This window comes from Diabrotica undecimpunctata, chromosome 1 (assembly GCF_040954645.1).
Source record: "Diabrotica undecimpunctata isolate CICGRU chromosome 1, icDiaUnde3, whole genome shotgun sequence".
Classification (NCBI taxonomy): Eukaryota; Metazoa; Arthropoda; class Insecta; order Coleoptera; family Chrysomelidae; genus Diabrotica; species Diabrotica undecimpunctata.
The window spans coordinates 169,703,217-169,730,980 of record NC_092803.1 but is presented as its reverse complement, the minus strand read 5'-3'; the positions used below and the strand labels follow the sequence as shown (position 1 = coordinate 169,730,980).

At 33.0% G+C, this 27,764-nt stretch overlaps 2 long non-coding RNA genes across 2 annotated transcripts; both read right to left on the bottom strand.

The window, feature by feature from the left end:
* Positions 1 to 6,341: 6,341 nt before the first annotated feature.
* On the bottom strand, positions 6,342 to 9,228 carry LOC140441292 (uncharacterized). The gene is made up of 2 exons (XR_011950979.1): positions 9,092 to 9,228; positions 6,342 to 6,505 (listed from the first exon to the last, which is right to left on the bottom strand). It is a non-coding gene; the product is annotated as an uncharacterized lncRNA (long non-coding RNA).
* A 9,833-nt stretch (positions 9,229 to 19,061) lies between these two features.
* Positions 19,062 to 26,630, bottom strand: LOC140441290 (uncharacterized). Its single transcript, XR_011950977.1, has 2 exons — positions 26,460 to 26,630; positions 19,062 to 19,267 (listed from the first exon to the last, which is right to left on the bottom strand). It is a non-coding gene; the product is annotated as an uncharacterized lncRNA (long non-coding RNA).
* Positions 26,631 to 27,764: the final 1,134 nt, after the last annotated feature.

Genomic DNA, 27,764 nt, shown 5'->3' with positions numbered 1-27,764 from the left:
GCTCATGCCTAAACAGTATTCAGAAATCTTAGAATCATACATTTCGAATATATTTTTCGGAGTAAAAAAAATAGAAGTGTACACCGATTTAAGGGAGATCAAAACTGGCGTGCCACAAGGGAATGTATTAGGTCCGGTCCTGTATCTATTGTATACGTGTGACATTCCAGAACTAGAACAACACACTATTGCTACCTTTGCGGATAATACAGCCATACTAGCGATTGGAGATACTAGTGAAGAAGCGACTGATAAGTTGCAACTATCAGTAAATACAATACATACCTGGACCAGAAAATGGCGAATAAAATTAAATGAGACTAAATCTGTACGCAATAACTTTAAAAATAAAAAAATAGAACATTTTTCAGTTAAAATAAATGATACCCAAGTTCCTTATGCAACATCAGCAAAATACTTGGACATCACCCTAGACGCGAGGCTGCGCTGGAAAGTCCATATCAAAAAGAAGAGAGGGGAGCTTGATATTAGATATAAGAAATTGTATTGGCTGATTGAAAAAAATTTAACATTATCCATTCATAATAAAGTATCCATTTAAAAGCAAGTACTGAGGTCAGTATGGGTATAAGGGTGCCAACTCTGGGGCTGTACCAAAGCTAGTAATCTACATATTATTCAGAGATTTCAAAACAAATTACTGAGGAACATTGTTGATGCTCCTTAGTATATCCGTAACAGCAACCTCTACAAGGACCTAGGTATGGAAACTGTGATCGAAGAAATCAAAAGAACAGCAGCAAGTCACGAGCAGAGGCTGCATAGTCATGTGAATGTCGATGCAATCAAGCTTCTTGACAACACTGAACTAAAGAGGAGATTCATAAGGAAAAAACCATTTGAGTTAGTGTAAATGTAAAAGAGTTTAGTATAAAAAGCAGAGTATAGTGCTGTGATGTTATCGCATATTAGTTATAGTGCATTAGTTGATATATAAAATAAGAGTAATCCATAGGTTAAGCCTTTAGATTTAAGTATTTGATGTTTATTAAAGTAGGTCAGAAAATAACTGATAATTGGTCATTTGTGACCAGATGGCAGTATTCAAACACTGTACAGGTGTAATAAATGATGTAAAAAAATCTATGTAGTATACAAAAAATACTCAAAGATACGATATACATATTAAAGCAAATAGTAAGAAAAACCATTTAATTCGATAAAAACGTTTTGTTAAAATCACTCAAATAACAAAGGAGCAAAATAGGGAGCTGCACTATTTACAACACTATTTAATATAGCACTACAATATGAACAAGAAAAATTAATAAAGGAACAATAAGGTCGTGAACCAGACAAGTAGTGATCTGGTTATAATAACGAAAATAAGAGATATAATGACACCAATGCTGCAAGAAATATGTACTGAAGGAGCAAACATTAGATTTAAAATTAATGGACAGTAAATTAGTAGACCTTCTAAACCAATAATGATATATTGTTCTGAAGCTATTTTCTTGTGGCTTATTCCCAGTTAAATAGTAATTAACAATAATGATATGGTGCTGAAACTACTACAAAAACAAAAAAGGCAGACGAACGGTAAATGGGAGCTGTTAAAATAGAACAGAATACATTTGGAAGTAGAAGGAATCAAGAAATAATGGACGCCCTTGACAGCAATGACGTAGTAACCAAGATAAAGCAGGAACAAGCGAGGTGATTCGATTACGTAATCAGTATCTGTAATAAAGAAATAAAAAATAGATATGAATTGGATACTGGCAGAAAAAAAAAACGAAGGAATCGAGATAGATACAAAAAGTTAAAACGATAGATTAAGATGAAAGGAAATATAAAACAATAAAATGAACATGATAATTGACCTACCCCCATAAAAAAGATCTAAAAAATCCTTTAGTGACGTTACTACACATGAAGGGTCAAGTCACATAAATACAATTTATTTTATTTTTGTTTTATATAATTTGTTTTACGATGATCTACTTACCCAATTGTGCATTAACTGAAGTCAAAGCTGCAAGAGCGAAAAAGATGAAAGTGACAAAGAAAAAGATCTTCATGTTGATGTTTTTGCTGTAACGTTTCAAAGTTTATAGCACAAAAAGACTGTTTGATGTTCTTTCATACTTAAATTTTGTTGTTATTTTTTTATGGGAAAAAACCATTCATGTAAATAAAGTATGCGTTTGTCATATTTAATAACAGAGACATGTTATTGAGCATTTTAACCTCTGTTGCACTTATGCGTTAATACTAATGTTATTGCACCTGTTTGACTTATTGTGCGAATATTAGATATCGATTTACTAACAGGATCGTATTTAACCCGGCGACTGTGTGGTGAAATTTTCTGACAACAGCTGTGTGTTGGGGTAATTATCATCTCATTTTTTTATTTATAAAATTGAGAAAATACACAGAATAAAAAAAAAATTATAAAAAGTAATAATGAACTTTTATTTAAATAGCATAATTATTAACAATTTGTTGCACATTCAGAATAAAAATATACACAATGTTCAAGACAAAGAAAAATGTCACATTTCACACATTTCCTTTGGCACTTTCTGTCCTTTCCACGGGGAGACACTCCACATGTAGCTGTTGTTCATTGTTTCTTGTTGAGAGGTCCTTCCTTGAGTGTCCTTTCCGCTGTCATTTCTTGTTAGTTTTGCTCTTATGTCTGATGGTATTCTTTGATTGTTACTTCGTTTTTCAATATCTGGTTTAATCGGTGTCAAAAGAAGTTCTTTTAAAAAAATCTGCGTTTTAGTTTTTCAGTTGGCTTGTTATGTTGATAAGTAACATAACTATCTATTTCTACATTATTAAGTAGTGAAAAAAAAATTGTTAAAGGACATCGCTTGCTATTACGAGACACATTATATAACGCAGACATTTTTTCGTCAACCATATCCACGCCACCTTTTTTGTGATTATAAAATACTATAATCTCAGGTTTATTTGATTTGTGGTCAAACTCTGTATCATGATGAAGTGAAGAAGCTACTAACACTTTTTTTATTGATTTTTTTTTGGTAGAAAGGACACTAAAGAAATTTTTTTTTAATCCAAAAATTGCGTGGTTTTCAGCTTTGGTTTTGGAATTCAAAAATGTCGGTATTTCCCTCTTGATTTTACGAATAGTTCCAACAGGTGTTAACCGATGTTCACTAAGTAACTGTTCTATTAGCGGTATACTGGTAAACCAGTTGTCGAATGTAATGTTGCGGTTAGTACCACGTACTGGATTTACAAGCATGTTTACCACATCAAACGGTCGATTACTGAATAGAAAAGGTCCTTCATACTGTGAGCCAGGAATTCCAGTTCTAAAAGTAGAAACATCAAAAGGGACACATCTTTTCGTGGAAATCTCTAATAGCCATAGATATACCTCTAAATTTAAAATGTAAAATGATTTGGCACCCATCTAGGCAAATATTTTAATGCCATATTTGGACCGCTTATTGGGGATATATTGTCGAAAGAAACAACGTCCCCGAAAAGATTCTAATTTTTCGTCGATCGTCAAGTATCGACTAGGAATAAAATATTCTGGACAATTGGATACAAATCGATCAAAAAAGCTCGTATAGCTACCAGTTTATCTACTCTTTTTCGTTCTTCTCTATTTTCGATATTATCAAATCGTAGAAACTTTAAAAGTAATATAAATCTTTGCAGGTACATTGTTAGCCTAAAAAATGTCAGTTCCTATGTAACGTTATAAACGTCACATTTTTAATAATTTATATTTAAATAATTATTTTATTTTTATTTTTTGACTAATTTATTAATTCCTTTATCTCCAGGTTAGTTTTTACTGTTTTTTATTTAAAAAGTAGTTGGCGCCCTCTGTCTTTCTTTTCTCTCTCTTTCTGTCCGGTAGAATAAATATTCGCCCTCTCTCTTTTTGTCCGGTAGACTAAATATTCTGTTCTATGTTGACAGAAGTCCTAATTCCATCATAGGCATACGTTCTATGTCATCTGTGCAAACTTCAGTTTAGTCTCCCTACTTTCTGTCAATCAACTTTTCTAACGTAGTGGGAATATAATTTTTTGCCTGTTTCTAAAATTTATAAAAAAAGGCAAAAATTATTATAAGCTTCATTTTATGGTCTGCAGAATTCTCTTGGGGTGAGAACTTTCATTGTTATCTATATTCTATTGGAGATTTTATGGGAAATTTCAGAATATAATATGGAACAACTGTAATATTGTACAACATACTCTGGAATACCTAACCGTCTAATTGGGAGGGCACACAAGCAGCCCATTGATGTCATCGATGCCATAAGTATCATACACATTGTATTCATTCTAAAACATTGTCAGGATTGATTGTTTCCTATTTTTAATAAATATGATTAGTTAAAAATTGTTTTATTTGCTATCAGTTAAGGGTTCATAGTTTGATTTCTAGTTTAAGACAAGACAAACTCACACTTGAGATACTGAGCTAGGCGAAGCATAGACGATAAGCTCCCATGGTTGATTGAGGTATTATTTTTATAATAGTATTTTAATTCTCTTTGGTAGTCTTATCGTTACACCTATTCCATCTGTAGCCCAAAGATCCTCCAGATTTAACATATTTGCTTCATAAACATCTGATAGATATAATAATCCAAAAACTTTACGAATTTCTTCTGCATTCGAAGGCTTGGTGATATACTTATGTTGTTCATTATAATTCTGAGCGGCTAAACTGATTTTTTTATTAATGCATTGGACAATATCTTCTACAATAATATTATCCATGAATAATTCCACACAGTTGCAGGGTTAAGCCAAGATTGCAGATATTCATTTGTGTAAATCTACTAGACCATATACAAAACCCTTATACAACCAGTGTTGACATATGGGTCGGAGACATGGACCATTTCCAAGGCAGATGAAAATCTCCTGCTTATATTTGAACGAAGGATCCTGAGAAGAATATTCGGTGGCATCTGTGAAAATGGTGTTTGGAGAAGGAGGTACAACTACGAGATATATCACAGATATAAACATATGTTTGGTGGTAACGACGTAGTATCCTTTATAAAAATAGGAAGACTAAGATGGGCAGGACATCTGGCAAGATCACAGCAGAACAACCATCCTAGAAGAATTCTTATGTCACAACCTGTGGGAAGTAGAAGTAGGGGTAGGCCAAAACTCAGATGGGGGGATGGTGTAGATGAGGATGGTAGACAAATAGGAGCAGCAAACTGGCAACAGTTGGCAATGGATAGAACTGACTGGCGTAATAGACTTGGGAAGGTCGAGGCTCTTTTATAGGGCTGTAGCACCAATGATGATGATGAAATCTACTAGAATTGTTATCATTTTGTAAGCTAAAATAATAAAATCCAATTCATTCCAAAATAAATCATATAATTTTTTCTTTGTTAGAATATTATACTTAGGTATAGAATGAGAATAAATGTCAACCAATTACGTGACTTCAGTAAATTATTTTATTGCATTATATATTTTTAGAACTAGTTAAGTATAATTTCATTCATTAGCACCATCATTTCATTTCGAATTTTTCGCTATATAAATCAACTTATTTAGATTATTTAGATCTTTATTTTTTAGAATATGCCACCACACTATTACGTGTTCTCTCTTTTTTTTTCAGTCATATACATGCTTATACAGTTCTATTTCCTACAAGATAGTGGCTAAGTATGTCAATTTTAAAAGGACATAACCTAATAACAAATAACATGTTATTAGTAGTTTCTCGTGGCTTTTTGGCAGTGTAAATGTTTCTGATTGCTATGTTAGGATTTGTCTGATCAGCGTCTTGTTAATTTTACATTTTGTTCTTTTTATGTTATCAGCTTTTTATTGTTTAATAATTCTGTTACACGTTTTACTTGTGATGTGTATTCACCTTTTGATCTTTTACTTAATATTATTTTCTGAATAGACTACAAGCCCATGGAGAATTTTTAAGGGGTCATTTGAATCAGCATAAATCACATATAAATCAATACTACAATATGTAATAACAACTTAAGAAACTATGCCGTCAATTCTTCTCGGTACAGGTAAGTCACAGTTAAGATAAACTTACCACTCAAGGAGGGAGACATTTTGGCCAAACATATTTGTACCGCATTTGTAACTTTTTCGGATCGATATATAGATTAAGTTTTTTGCAAAAGCTTTCAGAATCAGAAATCAAATTTAGGTAAATCGAATAATAACATCTATCAAATCATAATTATATTAATACTATGTTGTGGAACGTGACTTTTATATTTATCGCGAAACAGATCAAAAAAGTTTTTAACCCTTCACTTGGTAAATGTTTTTTACACATATATCTATTACCTTCAATAAAAAATTAACTACTTTTGTTTTGATTTATTTAGATGTACTAGTGCCCGTTATAAAAATACATCATTGAGTTTGATTTTATTTCTAATTTTTAACACATTTTCTGAATCTTCCACAGCATCTTAATCCTGGTCCACATTTAGGGTCGGAGCCAGGTACACAAGCATCTCCTTCGTCTAAAATTAAAAAATCACATCTTTAGTATAACGGTATAACGGATAATGAAACATAATATATTATGTTATATTAAAACCTGTTGTGTAACTAGGTTCAGAGGACTGCCGATGGTGACATGGTTTGGGTGGAGGTTGGCGTGTGGGTTAGGGAGAAGATTGGTGCTGGGTTTAGCATGGAGGTTAGCGTAAACATTTCTGACAGTAGGATTTTGATTAGCGAATAGAGCAGACGATATTTTCTTTATGAGAGATCTCCATGTCGAAGGTAACCGTATGCCGTTATCTCTTTTATTAAGACAATTTGGCCTATTTTCAATTTCTATGTCTTTTTGGATAATTTTTGGTTTATACATAGAAGGGAATGGGGGCTATGGTTCTGGAGTTTTCAAAATAAATTTTGTGACCATTATGAAGATGGTGTTGACCTAGAGCTGAAATTGAATCAGAATTGCGAACAGAAATGGAATGTTCATGAATCTTATTTTGGATTCTACGATTTGTTTGGCCTGTATAGGATCGGGGCAGTCTGCACAAGGAATTTTATAAACTCCATGTTGTTCATTTTTAATGTTGTCTTTGATTGATCGGACAAGGATTTCGTTTTAAAATTTCTCTCTGTGAGATGTTATGGTAAACAATAAAGTACGTATTAGAAGCCATTACAGTTTGGTTTGTTAAGGTTTGTATCTGAGAACACTATGATCTCACTGACTACAGGCTTATTAAGCCGGAACAGGGTATAATGGCCTTAAATACCACAAGGTTTTCTTACAACAAAAAACATATTAAATTAGTAATACATCTTCTACTCAAGCATGCCCTCGAATGTATCGCCCCAATAAAATTAGAAAATCAGCAATAACTGCAGCTTGTAGAAAGATGAAAAAGAAACGAAGAAATATATACTATTTATATGTACAACTGATAAGCATTATACTACAAACTATGTAAGTCCACAAAAGGGGTTACTCTCTCATTTACAAGAGTATTGTGAGTCTAGAATTCAAATAGATTAATTGGTATTATGCACAAAAAATCTTGTCGACGACGTGCGGATATGGCATATACTACCTTACTACAACCTAGAATCCACGTAGTTCAATAGCGTAAATAAAGTACATAACCAACAATATTTAAAAATAAAATTTACGCTGAGTATTTTCAGATAAGAGGTTCAAATGGGGTAGTGATGAACAAAATATGACGCTGTATCCTGTTAGCGGCACTAGCCTCTCCTACTTAATTCCGACTTTTACTTCCACGTACCCCAGTGGGAAGCGGAGTCAGGGCAAACGAGAGCGGGAGAAATGGTCCTTCGAAGATTAGGGGGTTGAGCAAAAGGTTAACGACCTCTTCCGTTATACAAAATTTATTGTTATAAATGCAAAAACAAGAAAAGCCGGACTACATGGAACGCACGAACCCTTTATGCACCAAGCGCTTTTAAATTGCTAACAGATGAACTGGATAATAGGAAAGCCGATGTAATAGCGATTTATAGTGATTCAAGGGATAAGATAGACTGGTTCAGGAATTATCGAAAGAAAGGAATACAATATATACTATACCGAACATAGCACCTGACATAAATTTGGCAGTGGTTATCTAGTCAGTAAAAAAGCAAAAAAAAAATAAATTCTCTACTTCTTAAAGAAAAATTCTTTAAATATCGCTTACTTAGTATACACGCACTTACAGAAGAAAGGGAAAATGATGAAAAAGATAAATTCTACGACAACTAGATAAAGAATATGATCGATTTCCACGGCATGACGTGAAAATAATTTCTGGGGACCTTAATGCAAAAACTGGCAAAGGACAATTTTTCCAGCCAACTGGAAGATATGAGTGCTTATATGAAGAGTCAAATGATAACGGGTTGAAACTAATAAACTTTGCAATCACCAAAAACATGATAGTAGAAAGAACAAGTTTTTCCCATAAAATGATACACAAAGGAACATGAAAACAACGAAATTGGTAACCAGATACATTATATTCTGATAGATGCAAGGAATTCTTCCGACCTCATTGACGTCAGAAGCTACCAAGGTTCAAGCATAGATAGTGACCACTTTCTTGCAATAGTAAAAATCAAGGGAAGAATATCCAACATAAACATATGAAACAAGACAGAATTATGATGATAATCTGTGCATTGAAACTGTTGCAAGAGAATATAGGCGACAAATGGCACGGGAAAAAGCTTTTGGAAGTCATATCTTTGAACGTGTAGACAGCTTCACATACCTTGACTCGCTAGTGATAAATAAAATGGAGAACGATGTAGAATAGAAACATTATAAATTAATAAACATTTTAAATCAGAACACATAAACTGTAAATAAAAATTTAAAAAAATAAACAAGCACAAAAATCAATGAAGAATACAGGATAAAATTTGTTTTGTAAAGTACTGCTAAAGATTTTTATTTAAAAAAGATAGACGTTGGTTTCATAAATAAATACATAGAAATTAAAAAATTTTAAGGTTTCTAATATCAAGCGTTTTAAAACTATAAAGTGTACATTATATTTTTATTTCATAAAAAATTACAATAATTATTAAAACGATAATCTACTTACTCAACTGCGCATTTACTGATGTCAGAGCTGCAAGAGCGAAGAAGATAAAAGTGACAAAGAAAAAGATCTTCATGTTGATGTTTGTGCTAAAACTTTTTAAAAGCCTATAGTTCGAAAAGACGATTGTATGTTCTTTTATACCCACCTTTTGTCATTAGTTTATGGGAAAAAACTATAAATATAAATAAGTTACAATACTTAACATATTTAATGACAGAAACAAGTTATTGGACTGAAAGCATTCTCATCTTAAATGCAACAATGCATTATAGTACAAATTGCATTGCACTTATTTTTCTTTTATCTTTGCTTATAGTGATAGTGCGAATATTGAAAGTGGAGTTTTTTTTTAAACATAGTTACATAGCAAGAGTAGTACAATTAAACACCAAATTTACAAATATCGTAAACCCAAAAAAATAAAAACAAAACTATAATGACTAAGATAATAAGATTTACAAAACAGAATAAAGTACCTATACCATTCATTAATTATAAAATCCCTGAGTTTAAGTAAATTCTAGGTAAAATTAAAAATTGTTTTAGCGGAATCAGATGTTGAATGCAGATTCTTACAAGAAAAAATGCAGGAACAGATACTGAACTTCTAGTCTATAGAAGAATTCTAGAAAAACATACAACCAACCTGTCAATTCTTCATATAAAAGACAGATGATTAAAAAAGTAAACCGAGCATACCTAATTTACTTTGGCCATATAGTTAGAAGAACGGCGACCATGGAACTATTGGTAGTAGAAGGAAAGGTAGAAGGCCGAAGGCCAAGAGGAAGATCTCCAACGTGATTGGCAAATGAAGACTCTGGTGGGAAAATCCCTACATGAAGCCGTCCATATGGCTAATATGGCGGAACCTAATAATATTTAAAGTGTCACCACGACATCAGGGGTTTAAGGAATGAGGAGGAGGAAAGAGTGATACTTTATCAAATGCGCATTTAAAGTCAACGAATATGGCAAAAGCATTACGTTTTCGAAGCCGGAGCTGTATTTGTATAACGAAGAAGAATGTGTATGCTATAGTTTACGTATGTATGTAAGTATTACCTATACGAGATTTTTTTATTTAACTAACTAAGGCAGCATCAACCCGAGGGTCATTAGCGACATTCCTATGACATTTATAACAACTAACAATTACATTTCGTATAACATGTTTTTCATTTTAAGTAACCTATTAAATTGCCCGAAACAAAATTTTCATAAAGTAATGCTTTCACGTTATTTGAGAAACCATAAAAATGTCTTTTATTTATATATTTAGGTTAGTCTATTAGCAAGTGCTGTCTGCTCTCTACTGCATTGCAAGTTGTGCATTTTTAGGAATGGTTATTTAAGAAGAGATGTAACAGACGTAAGTATACGTAGTGTCACAAGTCTCAGACGTGTGATGATAATTTAATATCTTCTATGTCTGGCAGTAGATTTCCACGAAAAGATGTATGTCACTTTTGGTGTTTCTAAATTTAGAACTGGACCTTCCACTCTTAACACATTACATTAAACAAAACTTTTATATTACTAGCGACACTCTGAAATTCTGTTCCAGGTATTCATTATTGGTGATAGCTTTACGCGCACTAGTATCTGCTGATGTATTCCGTTTAATGTCTAGTTTTTACTCTACGTTTTATTGTACGTTTGCCCAACACCGAAAGGTACAAATGGGTATACTGATTAAGTAAAGTAAGTTTATTGTACATTTTCTTGGGCATCAAAGACATGCGACAAAATATACCTTTTATTCAGTGTATATACACTACGTATTTTCTCTTCCTCTTTCAACCTCAGTTCCAATCTACAGTCTTGAGTTGTGTGAAGTTGGTTTAGTAAACATTTTTTTATTATGGAGGAAATAGAGCTGCTTTTTTATTTTTATCAACTATAACGATACAACGACTGACAGGCAAAGAAATGAAAAAATAAAGGGAAGATGATCAAGGGACTGGCTTCTGAAAAGAAGCGAGGATTTCTTTTGTGTTTACTGAAAAATCTGAGAGGCAAACCTGATTATTGGCGCAATTATTTGCGAATGGACACCTCAGTCTATTATCAATTACTAGAGTTGGTAACACCATACATAATAAAACAAGACACCTGCATGAGAAAAGAAATTACATTTCATGAAAGACTCACAGCTACTCTCAGATATCTTCTGAGACTCCTCGTCATCCTTTATAGATTTCTATAGATCCTAGGTACATCTTCTTCTTCATGTACCATATTATTTCAGAACTTAAATTAACTTTTTCGTCTTGCATTCGAGTTATATAAATAGTTTTTCAATACTTCTTTTTGATCACTTTTTTTAATTAATTTTAATTACGTTACAGCTACCATGAGATTGTTATTAGACCTAATGTCAACATCTAAATAAATTTTAGCTCATTTGATGCAGTTTCTAAATCCATTTTTTATTAGAATGTAGTCGATTTGGTTCCTAATCATTTTATTTTCTTATTCTGTATTTGACTTCCAGGTGTAGAGTCTTCCCGGTGGTATTTTATAGTTATATTTAATATAATGAAATCGTGTTCTTCGCAGAACTGGATAAGTCGATCTCCGCGTTTATTTCTGTCTCCCAGACCATAATCTTCACAATATTCAAACAACGTCCCTTGCCGACGTTGGTGTTAAATGCTTCGAGGACTATGGTATTTTCTGCTGCTTTAACAAGATCTACAGCATCAGTAATATCTTTGTAAAAGGATTCTAAATTATCTTCATCACTGGATAATGTTAAGACATAGATCTGAATTATATTGGTAATGAACGGCTTTGAACTAATTTCACATCTTGATCAATTAAGAATTACAACAGGTCGAAGTACCACAAAGATGGTTTGTATATTTCTTTTCCAATTCCAGAGATAACTCATGGCACTTTTTGAACTCTTTCTTAGAAATCGGTCTCAACGAGTTAATTTTTTTTTTTTTTGTAACTGATTTGTAATTTTCTGAAAAAATCGTGGGTGCATTTTTTGAGGAAAAGAAAGCGAACCGGAGTGGGGCTACTACTACTTACCGTTACTATGATATACACGCAGATGATCAAGTAATAGTGGTTGAAGATTATGATGACAAACTTTATGGCCCAATATATGAGGAAGAATATGGATATATTATGGGGTCTAGAAGTCAATAAAAATAAAATTAAATACTTGTGCATTGGAGGACAAAAAAAGACCTCATATTAAACGACAGAACCACGATAAAGCATTGATATAACTACAAATATGTAGTAGTAGGTATCAATATTTTGTACAAAGGAACATTGGACAAAGCAGTAAGAGACAGAAATATAACAGCTAAAAAACCCATTAGAATGTTAAACAGTATTTTATTGGACCAATCCATCGACAAAAAAAATAAAAAGGGGATGTATGAGATTATAGTAATGTCGCTTTTTGCACACACGATATATAACACCTATATAACATGACCTCTATATAACATATGAGATCACCAGAAAGCAGATATAATGTCCTTGTTCAATTTGGAACCTTCTGATTGCTCCCTTTCGCATTGGTTATTACGATATACAAAAAAATAAGCAAGAAGACTGTAACTAAGCTATATTTAAAGCAAGTGACATAAAATAGAAGATTGTATATACATTTAATTCTAATAAATCATTAATATCTACAAATTAGTGGCATTTTAAAGTTAATATGTAACTATCTTAATGGGAATAAGCCACAATTGAAGGTTAAAATAAGTTAATTGACGTTTCATTCTTGAGATTCTATTAATATAGTAAAAGATACAAAAACAAGAGCTTATTTACAACTGTAATGATGCCTTACAAAAGGCGAATGAATTAACGTATAAAAATGCTATAGGTAACCAAATATTCACAGCGGATTGCCACATAATAAACGATGTAAAGCAATAGGATAATTTTGACTATAAGGCAAATTAATATAAAAAATATATATAGATATACATATCGATTAATGGTAAAAAAATATACATCTACACAATACAGTAAATACTCTAAAATGAACGTTTATAAACGTAAAATGTTCTTTTAAAAGTTAAAATCACGACAGAATATAAAATGGTTCAGCCCACAAGATAAATTTGCAATAAAATGTATATAACAGTAAACAGTACTCGATATATATCAGTAACGTAATTTTTTTAACAAATAGTATAAGTTGTACGTTACCCCATGAAGTGGTAGCAGCAGCTACCACAAATGACGTCTTCTTCGACATATAAGAACATAAGTATTGACGATAGCGTAGCGGGCCGCTACCCCGTAAGACACGACGTGCCGGTTGGCAGATGGAACTAATCTGTGCTGGAGAGGGTGGTTAGTTAACGAATTGTTTTTTACAAATGCGCGACGCGTTTGCGATAATAATTACTCAAGCTATCTGCAATCTTAACGAAAGACACTCATTGTTCTGTGGTTCTTTGTTCACAACACTGTATCAATCAACACTATCGTTTGAAACATTGTTTAACAACCGTTTATTGTTCGATAGTGTCTAGGTTTTTGTAAGCGAAATTTTGGTTAACTATACGAGGGATAACAAAACAAACAGAAAGTATGATGATATTTCCATAATATTTATATAAAGTTGTGAAACTGCAATAACTAAAAAGTATTACTCTATACAGCTGTGAAATAGGGCCACTAAAAGAAAGAACATTAGCAACGCTGAGAGCATGGAAAATATATTTTTTATATGAGAATGGCATAAAGATCTAACAGAGAAAGGATTAACAATGAGTGCATTAGAGAAATATTGAGAATTAAACAAATAATCACAGATAACTTATAAACAAAACAATTTATCTGGTTCGGAGATATACAAAGAATGAATGAACAAGGAATACCAACAGAAATACTAAAATGGCAACCAAAAGGAAAGAGAAAACGGGGTAGACCGAAAATAAGTTGGAGAGAGGGAAAACACAAAGAACTGAGAGAAGAAAGAAACCGAAGAGGACCTATAAAACGACCGGACAAAGTAGCGATTGGAAGTCGGAAAATGGCGGAGAACATTATCAACCGACATGTCTTAATGGAAAAAACAAGACCATCCTCTGTCATCCAGCGATCTGGAAGCCGAATGGCCGCTGTAAGGCCGGCATCACTTCTGAAGCACTACCTTTATTCATTCATTCTCCATTCATGAACATCCACACTCTATTCATCAGCAAGGAGGCTCCCTGTCTCATTCCAGGTAGCGCGTAGAAGACACTCATCGCTCCTAGTTCGGCATCATTCCCAGTTGGGTATTTCCTTCATTAGTAGGCTAACCTAACCCAACCTAATCTACCCTAACTAGTTGTTTGTATTTTGTCAAATTTATTTTTTTATTTTTATTTTTAATTTTAGCATATACTTTTTCTCTTTCCATAATATGAATATTTAAGTAGAGATATTAAAAGAAAATCTAAATTAAGACTGTAGAAGCCAATTATTTGCCCAGTTATTACATATGGAACTGAAACATGGGCTCTACATCAACGGGAAATAAATAACCTGCTAGTGTTTGAAAGGAAGGTTCTTAGAATGATATTTGGACTCCAAAGAGATGGATTTACAGAATAGTGGAAAAGGCTATGCTGAATTGGTGATTCTTTATGGTACTGAAAATATCGTCAGAAATATAACAGCTAACCGGATAAGATGGGCAGGTCATGTGGTAAGATCAGAGGAAGACAGAGTGTTAAAGACAGTGTTTTTTGAGAGACCTGACGGTAGAAGATCAGTAGGCCATCCCAAAAAAGATGGAAGGATGATGCTGAAGCTGATTTATCTAGGATTGGGGTAAAACAATGGGAAATGGAATCGCGAGATCGTAGAAGGTGAAGGGCTATAGTGGATGCGGCGAAGACTCACCGCAAGTTGTAAAGCCAGTCAAGAAGAAGTATTTTAATTGAGTAATAACTGTGTAATTGTACCTGTATAGAATTTTCTTTAATTGCGTTACTGAATATACGCACATTAGCAGCAAACATTGGGAATTGCGGTAAACTGGGCGACAGCACAGCAGTTTCAACAGCATTCAAACTCTCCAAAAATTTTTATTAAATTTAATATGTATGCACCATTCAATATCCAGTTTCTGCTGGATACAGGCTCACAACAAATATACAATATCATTATCGATTTCTTTTCAGACACATATACAGTTCTATTCGCTTCTAAGATTAGTATGCGAGCATGAAACTTTTCATGATCGTCTGGATTTCAAGTTTAGATTTGTATCCTTCGTTTATCCTAAATATTTTAATACTTTATTCATTGTCCAGTTTTGTTTGTTGTTTGTCTACTAAAAATGTATTAATGGGGGCCCCTAGACGAGAAGCTGGTGATCCCGTATGTTTCCTGATCGTATTTTCTTGTATTAATTATCCGTTAATTTTGTATTAGGAATATGATTGTATATTTTTTTAATTAGAAAATCTATTGCAACTGGCTGAATTACTAATGTCTGCGCCATTAAAAAATCATTGGGAATCCCTTTGCAATAATATCTCATACAAATATACAAAATATTCCAATCCAATTTGCAGAAACTTTTAAATTATTCAAAGGTTATTCGAAATGCTTACAAATCAAAACTGAAAGTAATTTTTCAGACTGGGTAATTTCCTATAATTACTGAATGATCTAAAATAACTTATGTATAAATGAAACACAAAGTTTGATTTCAAAAAGAATAACATAAAAAATCGATTAGTTTCTGTAATAAAAACGATTAACGTCAAATTCTTTTAATTTGAGACATCGAAGCTGGAGAATTAGGCCAGCAAATATTTAGATTTATTTAATTATACAGTGACATTAAATTACACTTTAGTGACAGTAAAATTTCTTTACTGTTTTAATTTTTTACCACATAATTTGTACCCTTATAAAAACCCCCCTTGCGAAGATCTTTAAATAGTTGTATAAAATAGGATGAACCTAAATCCAAATTTTCACGCAAATCGGTCGTGCCGAGGAAATTTACATTTCAAATCGGTCATTTACTGGAGTAAATAAACGTATATAGTGAGAATGAGAAAAATTAGTTCTTCACAAAATCAGTATTATACGTCTTTATAAAGTTGAATGAAGTATAACAATAAAGTTTCTGAAAGTAAGAACTTAGTTTTTTACTTGTCTATTTTATTTTATATCTTTTAAGGCAAAATTTGTAAAGTTAGGACTTTGAGCACTGGAATTTGAGCACTCCAATCTTGTACTTTCAATAATTTCAGAATCAATTCGTTTTTAGTCATCATTTATTTACTCTAAGCAGGTTTAAATTAATAACTGCTTGAAGAAATACTAACAAAATTATACATTAAATGGGAACTAAAAAATTAAAAGAATATCTGTCACAAAAAGAATCGATTCGTACCGATTGTTAAAATTTAATAAAGGTCAAATGTCATCCTCTAACTTTTATATTACAAACAATATAAAACGTTTAAAACTGCTTCTTTTTGATTACACAAGTACCTTCTTCAAAATAACACAACTTCAGCTAAAAATTCTATGTGATACTACCTTTGTGGAGTCCTTTGATTAAATTCCAGGACCTTTAAAGTCCACAAAGTTTAAATTCTGCGTTGTTTAGGAATATTTCGAAACCTTCATATTTATTGCCGAAACCCAAAATCAAAATTTCATGTTATAGGTGTTGAAGGTTAGGCACTAACAAAAAAAATTTCACTATGACTGCTCAATAAACGTGACACATTTCATTGATCTGAAGAAAATCGTAAAAAATGGCAAAAATCGCGCATCATTTATTTAAATTTACAAAAACTATATTTTTGCGACAAAATACAAAAATTACATACGAAAGTTGCACTCTTCACCAATTAAGAGTTTGGGTCTGTGACGATAGGACACTCTGATCAAAACATATTGAATTTTTACCGTCAATAAAAATTAATACCGTGATACAAATTTTATTTAAAATTAGATTAGTTAGATTCAAGTGTTGTTTCTAAAAGAACGGTTTATTCTACGCAAAAACTGCTAATAAACATTTTTGTTTAAAATTATCTCAGCTACATTTTTTATTTAAAATATTTTTTCTACTGCGTAAAGATTTTTAATAAATCGATTTTTTTCGTTTCCCACCCCCCTACGATATGACGTTTTAGGGGAAAGCCGGGGGGTTAAAGTAGTTAATTTTTTTCGATCTTTTTTGGGGTCCCAAAATTGGCATTCTCAGCGAGATTCAGCTTGTTCGTATGATTTTTATAGGTCAAATCTCTGAGACTCTGAAACAATATACCAAAACCAAATATGGATCACAGGCAAGTATGTATCATATTGCCTATGATATTCAAAATATTTGAACGGCTTTTTCTGAGAATAAGCCGACGAATATGTTATAAATAAAATTATTAGTGTAGGTGTAAAAATACCACATCTAAGTAAAATTTATAAAGCTATTTTGGCTTAGAGACATATACCAGTGGCATGGCAAAAGGGTGTAGGTTATCTATATAAGTACTAAAACTCAGTAGAGTAATTGATGCGTAGAGTAGAGTAAACGTCAAAGGCAAAGGATATTTTTTTTTCTAGTAGAAACGTTAGAAAGGCTTTTAGATAGGTACATCAGATATGAAGTTCTGAAGGATACACCACTCATTGATAGTATGCATACCAGCCAAAAAATTTAATAGGTTTTGCGCTGGAGGATCTCAGTAGATTGTTCTTGAAGACAATGGAGGACAAAGAGATAGTGGTAGTGACTTTTTTAGACGTGTAAGAAGCGTCTAATAATGTCTTATTCGAATCTCTGACGGAAGCGCTAAAAGAAATAAGTGTCCCTACGTTTATATACCAGTTGACAAAGATCTTAAGAAATGAGTCCACCGTGTCCACGCTAAGTGGAGCCATTGTCGAGGCGTGGCGAGAAGGAGTATTATCTTCACTTTTCTAAGCAACACTAGCAGACGATTCCTTAACAAACCTGTCCAACGATGGTTTTTACTGTCTGGGTTATGTTGATAATCTAGCACCACTATTGAAAAGGAGTTTTGTCAATACAGTCTTAAAACAAATGCAAAAGGTAAATAACTGGTATAAGGCTAACGACCTAAGGGTTCACCTGCAAAAAATGGGAGTTCTTACCATTACCAAAAGAAAACCAACTACAAGGACTACATCCATCGGTACTTAGGAAAGTGCATATTTAATTTATAAGTCAGCTTAAGTAGTGAGGTGTAATATTTTACTAGAAACTAACGTGGAATCCACATATCAAAATGTCACACAGAAGGCTAAAACGACCCTTGGCAGATGTAGACAATTATGTGAGCAGAAGTAGATGCTTTTCTAGGAAAAAGTATAAACATTTTGTTATATCTAAGAGTTATAGCTCATGATATAGTGGACCAAGATGTAGCAGTTTGGATCAATTCGGCTTCTTAGTGCATGTAAAGGTTTGGATGCTTGATTGTCGTGGGAGCTATGTGAACCGCCCCTCCGAATGCGTTAATGGAATAGGCTAATGCTATAAGCATAATACAAGAAGCCGATCAAACACGGCTACGTCAGGAGATAAAAGTGGAACCATGGTCCAAGAATTTGATTTATTTCTATTTTGGATTCTTTTCTGAAATAAATTTTTGGTTGATGTTTGCCATAAATATTCAATGTTTAATCCAAACTCTTTACTAATTATATAGATGTCTTTTTATTTTCATTCCTATTTTACCAAGAACCGACATGTGATCAGTTTTATAGTTCGTTGAGTTAACAATTTACTGTAATTTCTACGGTTTCTAGTAAAACATAATTATGTGGCAATATTATGCCGTGTTACTATTTACAAATAAGTGGTTCCCTGATTAAAATTAAGATAGTTGTTTAAGTGGAAACTTTTTTGTTGGTATACAGTTAGTTTACTTTAGAGGAAAAGAGGAAAATACATATATTTTTCACCCTTAGAATATTTTTCATATCAGTGAAAACGACAAACTATTTTTGCTTATGTTTATTTATGACTTATGTAACGTTACAAACCAATCTAGAATTATACAGCACATTTAATTAGATATTATTTAGAACCTGCTGTGGTAGTTTCATCTATTTTGACACATTTTTTAAGATATCCACAACATCTCAATCCTGGTCCGCATTGCTCTACAGGAGGTTTGCTGTGAGGTACACATGGGTCCCCTAAACCTGTAATAAAAAAACATAGTAAGATTTCGTGTTTTTAAAACCAAACTAAGTATAAAGTAATAAATAAATAGATGCCCATTTTTTATTGGCTAAAAAATTTTCTAGTTCTGTTAGCAAAATAAAAGGTATAGTACTGTACTAAAGTTTTTAAGTATTATCTACGGAACCGTTCATGAGCAAGTTGTTTGGCATTTAACAAGTAACAAAGTATAAGAAGTGGCTATGATGCATGAAGAACCTGATCAATAGTATTGTAAATCAAAGTAGGTAAGCTAAGAATATCATAAATGCAATTTTGAGAAACTCAGGCCTCTGAGGAAGACCTCTTTTTCTGGTACGGAAAATATTAAACTCGCCAGCTTATATATAATTTCGGTTTACAAAGTTCTTCGACGTCTTCCGATTTCCAATCTCCATCTCATTCTATCGTTCCATAGATCGTCTTCCAGTTCTCTTTCTCTGATTTCTTTATCAACTCCTTCTCTCCAACTTCTTCTAGGCCTTCCTGGTCTTCGCCTACCTCTTGGTTGCCATTCAAGAATTTGTCTTGGTATTCTATTCTCCGGCATTCTCCTTACGTGTCCGTACCATCTGAGTTGTGTCGTTTTGATGTCATCAACAATATTATGTGTAACCCCCATGATTTCTCGGACTCTCTCGTTTGTTATTCTGTCGCGTCTGGAGATTCCCGCCGAGCGGCGCCAGAAGTCCATTTCTGTTGCTCTAAGCATTTTCTCTGATCTGTCTTTTAGGGGCCACACTTCGCATCCATATGTTGTGATACTTTTTATTATGGTGTTGTATATTCTTCTTTTGTTGTCTTTAGAGATGTTTTTATCCCACAGTATGCTGTTTAGTAAGGCTATGCCTTTCCTTCCCTGTGTATTTCGTTCCTTAATGGCTGCATCTAATTTTCCGTCTTGAGTGATTTTTACTCCTAGGTATTTGTAGTTATCACATAGTTTGATCTCTTGATTTTTCTCTACGAGAAGGTTATGTTGATCTCCTCCGATACTCATGTACTCAGTTTTTTCCATATTCACTTCCAAACCCCACTCTGTAAACTCTTCTAATAGTTTTCGCATCATGTAACTAAGGTCTTCAGAGTCCTGTGCGATGATGACCTGGTCATCTGCAAAGCACAGAGTGTACAAAGTTAAGTCTATTAGTGGTATGCCCATATTCGTACATTTTTTCTTCCATTTGTTGAGTGCTGCTTCGAGGTATATTTTGAATAATGTTGGGGATATACAGCATCCTTGTCTTAGTCCTTTAGTCACTTTGAATCCCGGTGTTATCAGATTTCCTGTTTTAATTCTTGTTGTTTGTTGGTAGTACAACGTTTTTACTGCTTCAATCAATTCTATATTTATATTTGTTTTCCCCAGTGCCTCCCATAATTTATCAAGCGGGATACTATCATATGCTTTCTTAAGGTCTACGAACGTCAGATGGACTTCTTGGCCACGAGCAACTTTCTTTTCAATTATCTGAGCAATAGAGAAGACATGGTCTATTGTAGATCAACCTGCACGAAAACCAGCCTGTTCTTCGGCTTCCATATCTTGGTATTCTTCTTCTATTCGATTTTTTATTATTTTCCCATATATTCTGCTAATACTACTAGTAACTGCAATTCCTCTATAGTTTTCAGGTTTCGATTTATCTCCCTTTTTATGGATGGTGCTCATATGCGATTCTTTCCATTCCTCAGGTATTTCATGTTTATTTATGCATTCCTGGAAAAGTTGTCGTAGTCGTTGAATTAGTATTTTGGGTCCATGTTTAATGCGTTCCGGAGCTACATTTCCGGGGCCAGGTGATTTGCCATTCTTTAGATGTCTACATACGGTTTCGACTTCTCTCTCATTTATTCTAATTGGTGACCCTATCAGCCTGACGCCTTGTAAACCATAGTTCTCTATCTGTTTGAAGGGCTCTCTTGTCTCTGTTAGTAAATCTTTAAAGTATTCTTCCCAAGTTTGCGGTGATATGGACTGGATAATATCTCTTTTTTTGTTGTTTCTTAAATTTTTTAACAGTTTCCAGCTTTCTGAACTTTGGATTCCACCAATGTATGTATTTATCATGGTGCACTTTTTTTCCCAGGATTCATTCATTCATTCCCGACTCGCCAGCTTTTCAGGCGAAACTGTTCCTTAAAAGAAATAAAATACTTTAGGCTACGTCTTGATAGCGAACTAGAATAGCAGGAACATATTAAAAAGAAAATTATAGAAATAAGACTACCATATTAGCTAAATACTCAAACCAGTATGATCTTATGGCCTACAAATGTAAGCTTGAACTAGTAAGAGTAACATGGCTTGCATCCAAAGAGCCCAAAATCGAATACTTAGCGATATAATCAAAGCTCAGTGGTATACTCCTAACAAAGACCTACTTTGAGAACATCAAATAGCAACAGTTAAAGAAAAAGTGCCAAATGCCCATGCCAAGGGTCAAATAATAGAACAGGTAAATTCCATAAAATATTTGGGAGCAAGTATTAATAGTCAGTGTAATCTAAAAAAAATCCTATTAAGAATCGAACAAACAAGGAAAACATTCATGAGCATGAAAACATTTTTTACAAGATCAGACCTTAGTCTACAGCTTAGAATCCGAATGATCAGATATTACGTTTTTTTCTGTCTTACTGTATGGCTGTGAAAGTTCGACAATGGACTCTGAAATAGAAAAAAGAATAGATGCCTTTGAGATGTATATATTCAGACGGATGCTGAGAATTCCATGGGTACAAAGAGTTACTAATGTTGACGTACTTCGTCGCATGTGTAAACAAAAAGAATTACTAAGAATAATCAAAGAGAGGAAAATGCAATACTTGGGTCATGTGTTGAGAGGCGAAAGATATGAATTACTTTAAGTTATACTGGAAGGAAAAGTACAGGGCAAAAGATCAGTAGGAAGACGCCAGAACTCGTGTCTGAAAGACCTAGGGAGATGGTTCGACCGCTCATCCGCAGAAATCTGTCGCGCAGCACTTTCCAAAACTACAATTGCCATTTGGATCGCCAACCTTCGAAAGGAGACGGCGACATGAGAAGAAGAAGAAAGAAAAAGTAAAAATTGCTAAGCGTCTCGAATCACGAGTCCATAACCATATAAACCATATAAAATGTTAGAATTGCGAGATAATCAAGATCTATTCTGCAGATCAAACCTTTAAAAGTTGTATGAAAAGTATCAATTTATAATCAGATAGGGAACCCACATCAGTGAAATGGGAAAATTCAATTAATAGTTTCTAAGGTAAATCGAATCACGAGTCCATAACCATATAAACCATATAAAATGTTAGAATTGCGAGATAATCAAGATCTATTCTGCAGATCAAACCTTTAAAAGTTGTATGAAAAGTATCAGTTTATAATCAGATAGGGAACCCACATCAGTGAAATGGGAAAATTCAATTAATAGTTTCTAAGGTAAATGATTGCGAATCCATAGGAGACAAATATAGCAGATTAGGTTAAATATAAAAATGTTGTTGAATACTATGAGTTGGTGCATTCGTTTCATTTAATAAAAAATATCATTCGATCTTTAAACCAAAGTTATTAGAGTTAAATAAAAATGTAATTTTACTTTTTCGGTGACACTTAAAATCTAACATGTCTCTCATGTATTTATATGTGTTTTTTTATAATTTTTTCTTTTCATTTTTATTGTATATTTACAAATAGCTCCTTTTGTTATTAAAGTTCTACATAATTTATACTCCCTGGTAATTTCATATAGGTATATTAGTAATGGAGTCGTAATAAATTGTAATGAATGAAAATATAAAAATTACGCTATTTAATAAATAATAGTGACATTTGACAATGCATTTAAAATTCCTTTCAAGGGCGCGTATCAAGACAACTTATTAAGCTCATTTTTTATTGTCATTAGTTCTATCATATACTATGTTTTTCAAAGTTTATCTATAAGTGTTTCAATGATACAAAATGATAAAAAATCAACAATTTATTTATAGGCGGGCATCAACTGTGCTGAATAGACGGATCGACATTAATCAAACAAAAATATTGTTTATCGAATTGATATAAATGCAAAAAATCATCATAAAGATGGATTCCTAGTAAATACTATTCGTCAATATCAGTCATAACTCCACCTGCAGTTTTTTGGGTGGATCGAGTAACTCGACAGAACTGTTGCCGGTCCCTATTGCCAATAAAGGAGGTGGAGGTCTACAGCATACACCTTATAAAAACAGGATTATGCCTCCGAACAGAAATGGTTTTATTACGACGACTAACGCGAAAAGAGGACAACGAATTTTCGGAAAACGAGAAATATACTTCGCATCGGTACTTGGAACGGTGAGTCTCTAAACACAAAAGAGTAGGAAATTGCAAAAGAGTTTGTAAAAAAAATATAGACGTATGCGTACTACAAGAGACGAAAAAAAAGGAAAGGGTCAAATTATGCTAGACGAATATCTGATGATTTATAGTGGTGTTGCGAAAGAAACCAGAGCCAAAGAAGGAGTCGCCCTGTTCGTGCACAGAAAATTTTTACACCAAATACCAGAATGTAAATATACCTCTGAAAAAATAGTAAGTGTAAAAGTTAAACTAGATGTTAAACCTCTGAATGTGATAGAAATGGATGCACCAGAGAATAACAGAAATACCACCACAAGGGAAAACTTCTACAAACACCTTCAGACTGTAATAAAAGAGACCCCAAATGAGGAATACATAATCATTATGGGTGATTTTAACGCCTGTGTTAGCAATGATATAGTTCCAGGAATAAAAGAGCGATATAATAAAAATATCAGAAATAAAAACGGAGACCTTCTGACGCACCTCTGCAGCATAAACGAAATAAGTCTTGATAATACATATTTCCCTCACAAAGAACAATACAAATACACTTTTGAGACCAATAGAGAACAAAGATCTATAATAGACTATATTCTGTCGATAGAGAGTTACACCTATCTCAAATCTTGGATATAAGAGCATTAACATCAGCAGAAATATGAAGCGATCCTAAATTGGTATTGTGCAAAATCCGACTGAAAACACATATATGCGATAACAAAGCATCAGAATACACCACAAAGATAAAAGTCGAATGCTTAGAAGAACTCCATGGTTTTGTACAGAAGTAAAAGAAAAATGTAAAGAAAAGAAAAAAACTTACCTGAAATACATGTCAACAAAAATACAAGAGACATATTATAATTACAAGACAATTAGAAACGAAACACATGTACTTGTAAGAAAAATAAAAAATGATCACTGAGAACGCTTTTCGAAAGAAATGGAACATGATTTTTACGGTCTGCAAAAGGAACTATGGAGCTTCATAAAAGGTCAAAGAACGTAGGTAAAGCAACTAATAAAACCAAATCACATAGAAAAGGATACGTGGATTGACTACATAAAAAAGCTCTATGCAGAGGAAGAACAAACGACGCTAGAACCGGAAATACCAGAAATTACCACAAATGAAGAATTTAATATAATTCTATTTATTTGAATTATTGAAATATTGTGGAGCAGGAATGACAGAACAATTAACAAGATTAATTAATAAAATTATAAAACAATAAAATACTGGAAGAATGGAGAAAGAGCGAACTAATTCTACTATTCAAAAAAGGGGATAAAAAACAGCCAAAAAACTACAGAGGAATAAACTTGTTAAATACTAACCTTAAGCTTACAACTAAAATTTGAGTTGTGCTTAAAAAGTGCTAATAAATCAAAGGATAAGTTTAGGAGATGAACAACAGGGTTTTCCTAGTGGAAGATCGTGTACAGATGCAATATTCGTTATAAAGCAAATTACTGAGAAATCACTAGAGTATAATAGACCAGCATTTCTGTGTCTAATTGACCTAAAGAACGCGTTTGACAGAGTAAGACTCAAAGATGTAATCCATTTTCTGTATAATAGAGAAGTTCCCAGAAATATTATAAAAACTATCAAACACATCTACCAAAACAACAAAATGGAAGTCAGAATAGATGGTCAACTTACAGAACCTGTAGAAATAGGCAGCGGAATAAGACAAGAGGATTCATTGAGACCCATGCTCTTTTAATTTAATTATGGATGAAACCATCTAAAGCGTTAACAAAGGAAGAGGATACAGAATTAGAAACAAAGAAATAGAAATACTCTGTTACGTAGACGATGCAATATTGATAGATAGTCTGCAAAGACTGGTCCATAGAATTAACATAATAGCAAAAGAATTTAATATGACAATCTCATCTCAGAAAACTAAAACAATAGTAGTCAGCAAAGAACCAACCAGATGTAAAATAGAAAGTGATGGCATTAGTATTGAACAAGTAATGGAATTAAAATACTTGAGAATTACAGTGTCCAGCTATAAAGACCTGAACAAAAAAGTGAGAGATCAAGTACAAAAAGCAAATAGAGTGGCAGGATGCCTTAATAACACTATATGGCGAAACAGACACATTAACACTGAGATGAAGTCAAGAATTTATAAACCCAGTGTAAGACCAATAATGACATATGCCTCAGAAACAAGACCCAACACAGTCACAACACAAAGGCTACTGGAAACGGCAGAGATGAGAGCACCGAGAAGAATTACAGGAAATACGCTAAGAGATCGAAAGAGAAGTGAAGACATTAGAAGAGAATGTAACGTACAGTTTATAAATGAATGGACACAAAATAAAAAAAGGGGAAACCCGTGTCGTCAAAATAGCCAGAGAGAAGTCACCAATCGACAAAAGAAGTATCGGACGACCGCGCAAAATATGGAGTGACAACCTTCCATAGAGGTATTAATCCGCAAATGAACAAGCCGAATTGCTTATACAGAGGAAGAATAAGAAGAAGACTATCACTAATGATTTAATAATAAAAAATGACAACGCAAGGAATATAAAATGAAGGGAGGAGCTCATTATCTAATATACATGATAAATTCCTCAAAAGTTAAAAGAAAAATGAATAATTAGTACCTAAAAGGACCAGACATTTTAACTATGTTGATGGAAAATAATAACATATGTACCAGAAATTTAAAAATAAGTATTAAAAACAAAACAAATCTCATGTTTATAATAGAAAGGAACAATCTAATATTTATAATAGAAACCATAAATGTCTGCATAAAAACAAAGAAAAAAACTATATTTCACCGCGTTTGTTTACTTACCAAGATCTGCTTCAACGCTGGAAAGAGCAAAAACAGCTAACAAAAAGTATGTAAAAAATACGAAATACCTCATGGTTGTAAGACTCTTTAAAAAATACTATACTTAAAGTATGAGCCAGTTGTGTTTATATATGTAGCTGTTATCGTTACATTGTAATTCAGGTATTTATTAGCAGGTACTTATTGGTCACTGCATAATATAACTTAAAACATAAAATTACATGCAAATTATAAATAAATAAATAAATACAGGTTTTTTGTTCTTATCTATATTCATTTCCTATTAGACTCGTGCCTCTTTATGGCTTTTTTTTACCGCATCAACCCCTAGGGTTATTAGCGGGGTGGTATATCTTTATTTTAGAAAAGTTACCCTTAGTATATTATTAAAATTTACATAACAGTTTTGGAAAATACAAACATTTCATGTTATGTTACAGTTTGTTATACAGTTTACAATTTTTGATAAAATTTATTGTATTGCTGATGTCTTCTTTTAGATTTTCTTTCAAATTGTGTTTTATTTTTGCTGTCGATCTTGCTGTTGAGTACACTGGACAGTCTATCATTATATGTTGCACTGAAAATGGTATTTGACAGGTATGGCAAATCGGCTGAGGGTCCTTGGAGATGATGTATCCATGTGTAAATTTTGTATGACCTAGCCGCAGTCTGTTAATAACTACTTGGTCATGTCTTTTAGCTGGGAGCGGTAGTAAAGCAGAAGTAACATCTGGTTTGATACTTTTTAATTTTGCTTCTGTTTGGTTCCATTTTACTTGCCAGGTTTTGTTAATGTAAGTTTTTATTAATGTTTTTTGGTCTGTAATTGGTATGTTTTGCATAATAGGAATTGTCATGTTATTGATAGTTTCTGTTGCTGCTTTATCAGCTGCTTCATTACCTTTTATCCCAACATGGGATGGTACCCATAAAAATATTATGTTTTTACCACATGTTTGGGCATTGTATAGCATGTCTTTTATTAATGCTAAATTGGCATGAGTAGGATACATCTGCTTGACACCATTTAAGGCACTTAGAGAATCTGATATAATAAGAAAGTTTGTATCAATGCTGGTACATTGGTTCAGTGCGTTGAAGATTGCCTGCAGTTCTCCAGTATATATGCTACACTTCTTGGCTAGGCGAGTGACAGAGGTGTTGTCTTCAAAAATAGCTGCAGCAGCTACACCATTACTGCTTTTAGAGGCATCAGTAAAAATTAGTTTGAAATCAGGGTATCTGGAGATGGTAGACCGGAATTGTTGTTGTATTTCAGAAGGATTGTGTGAATGTTTGGGA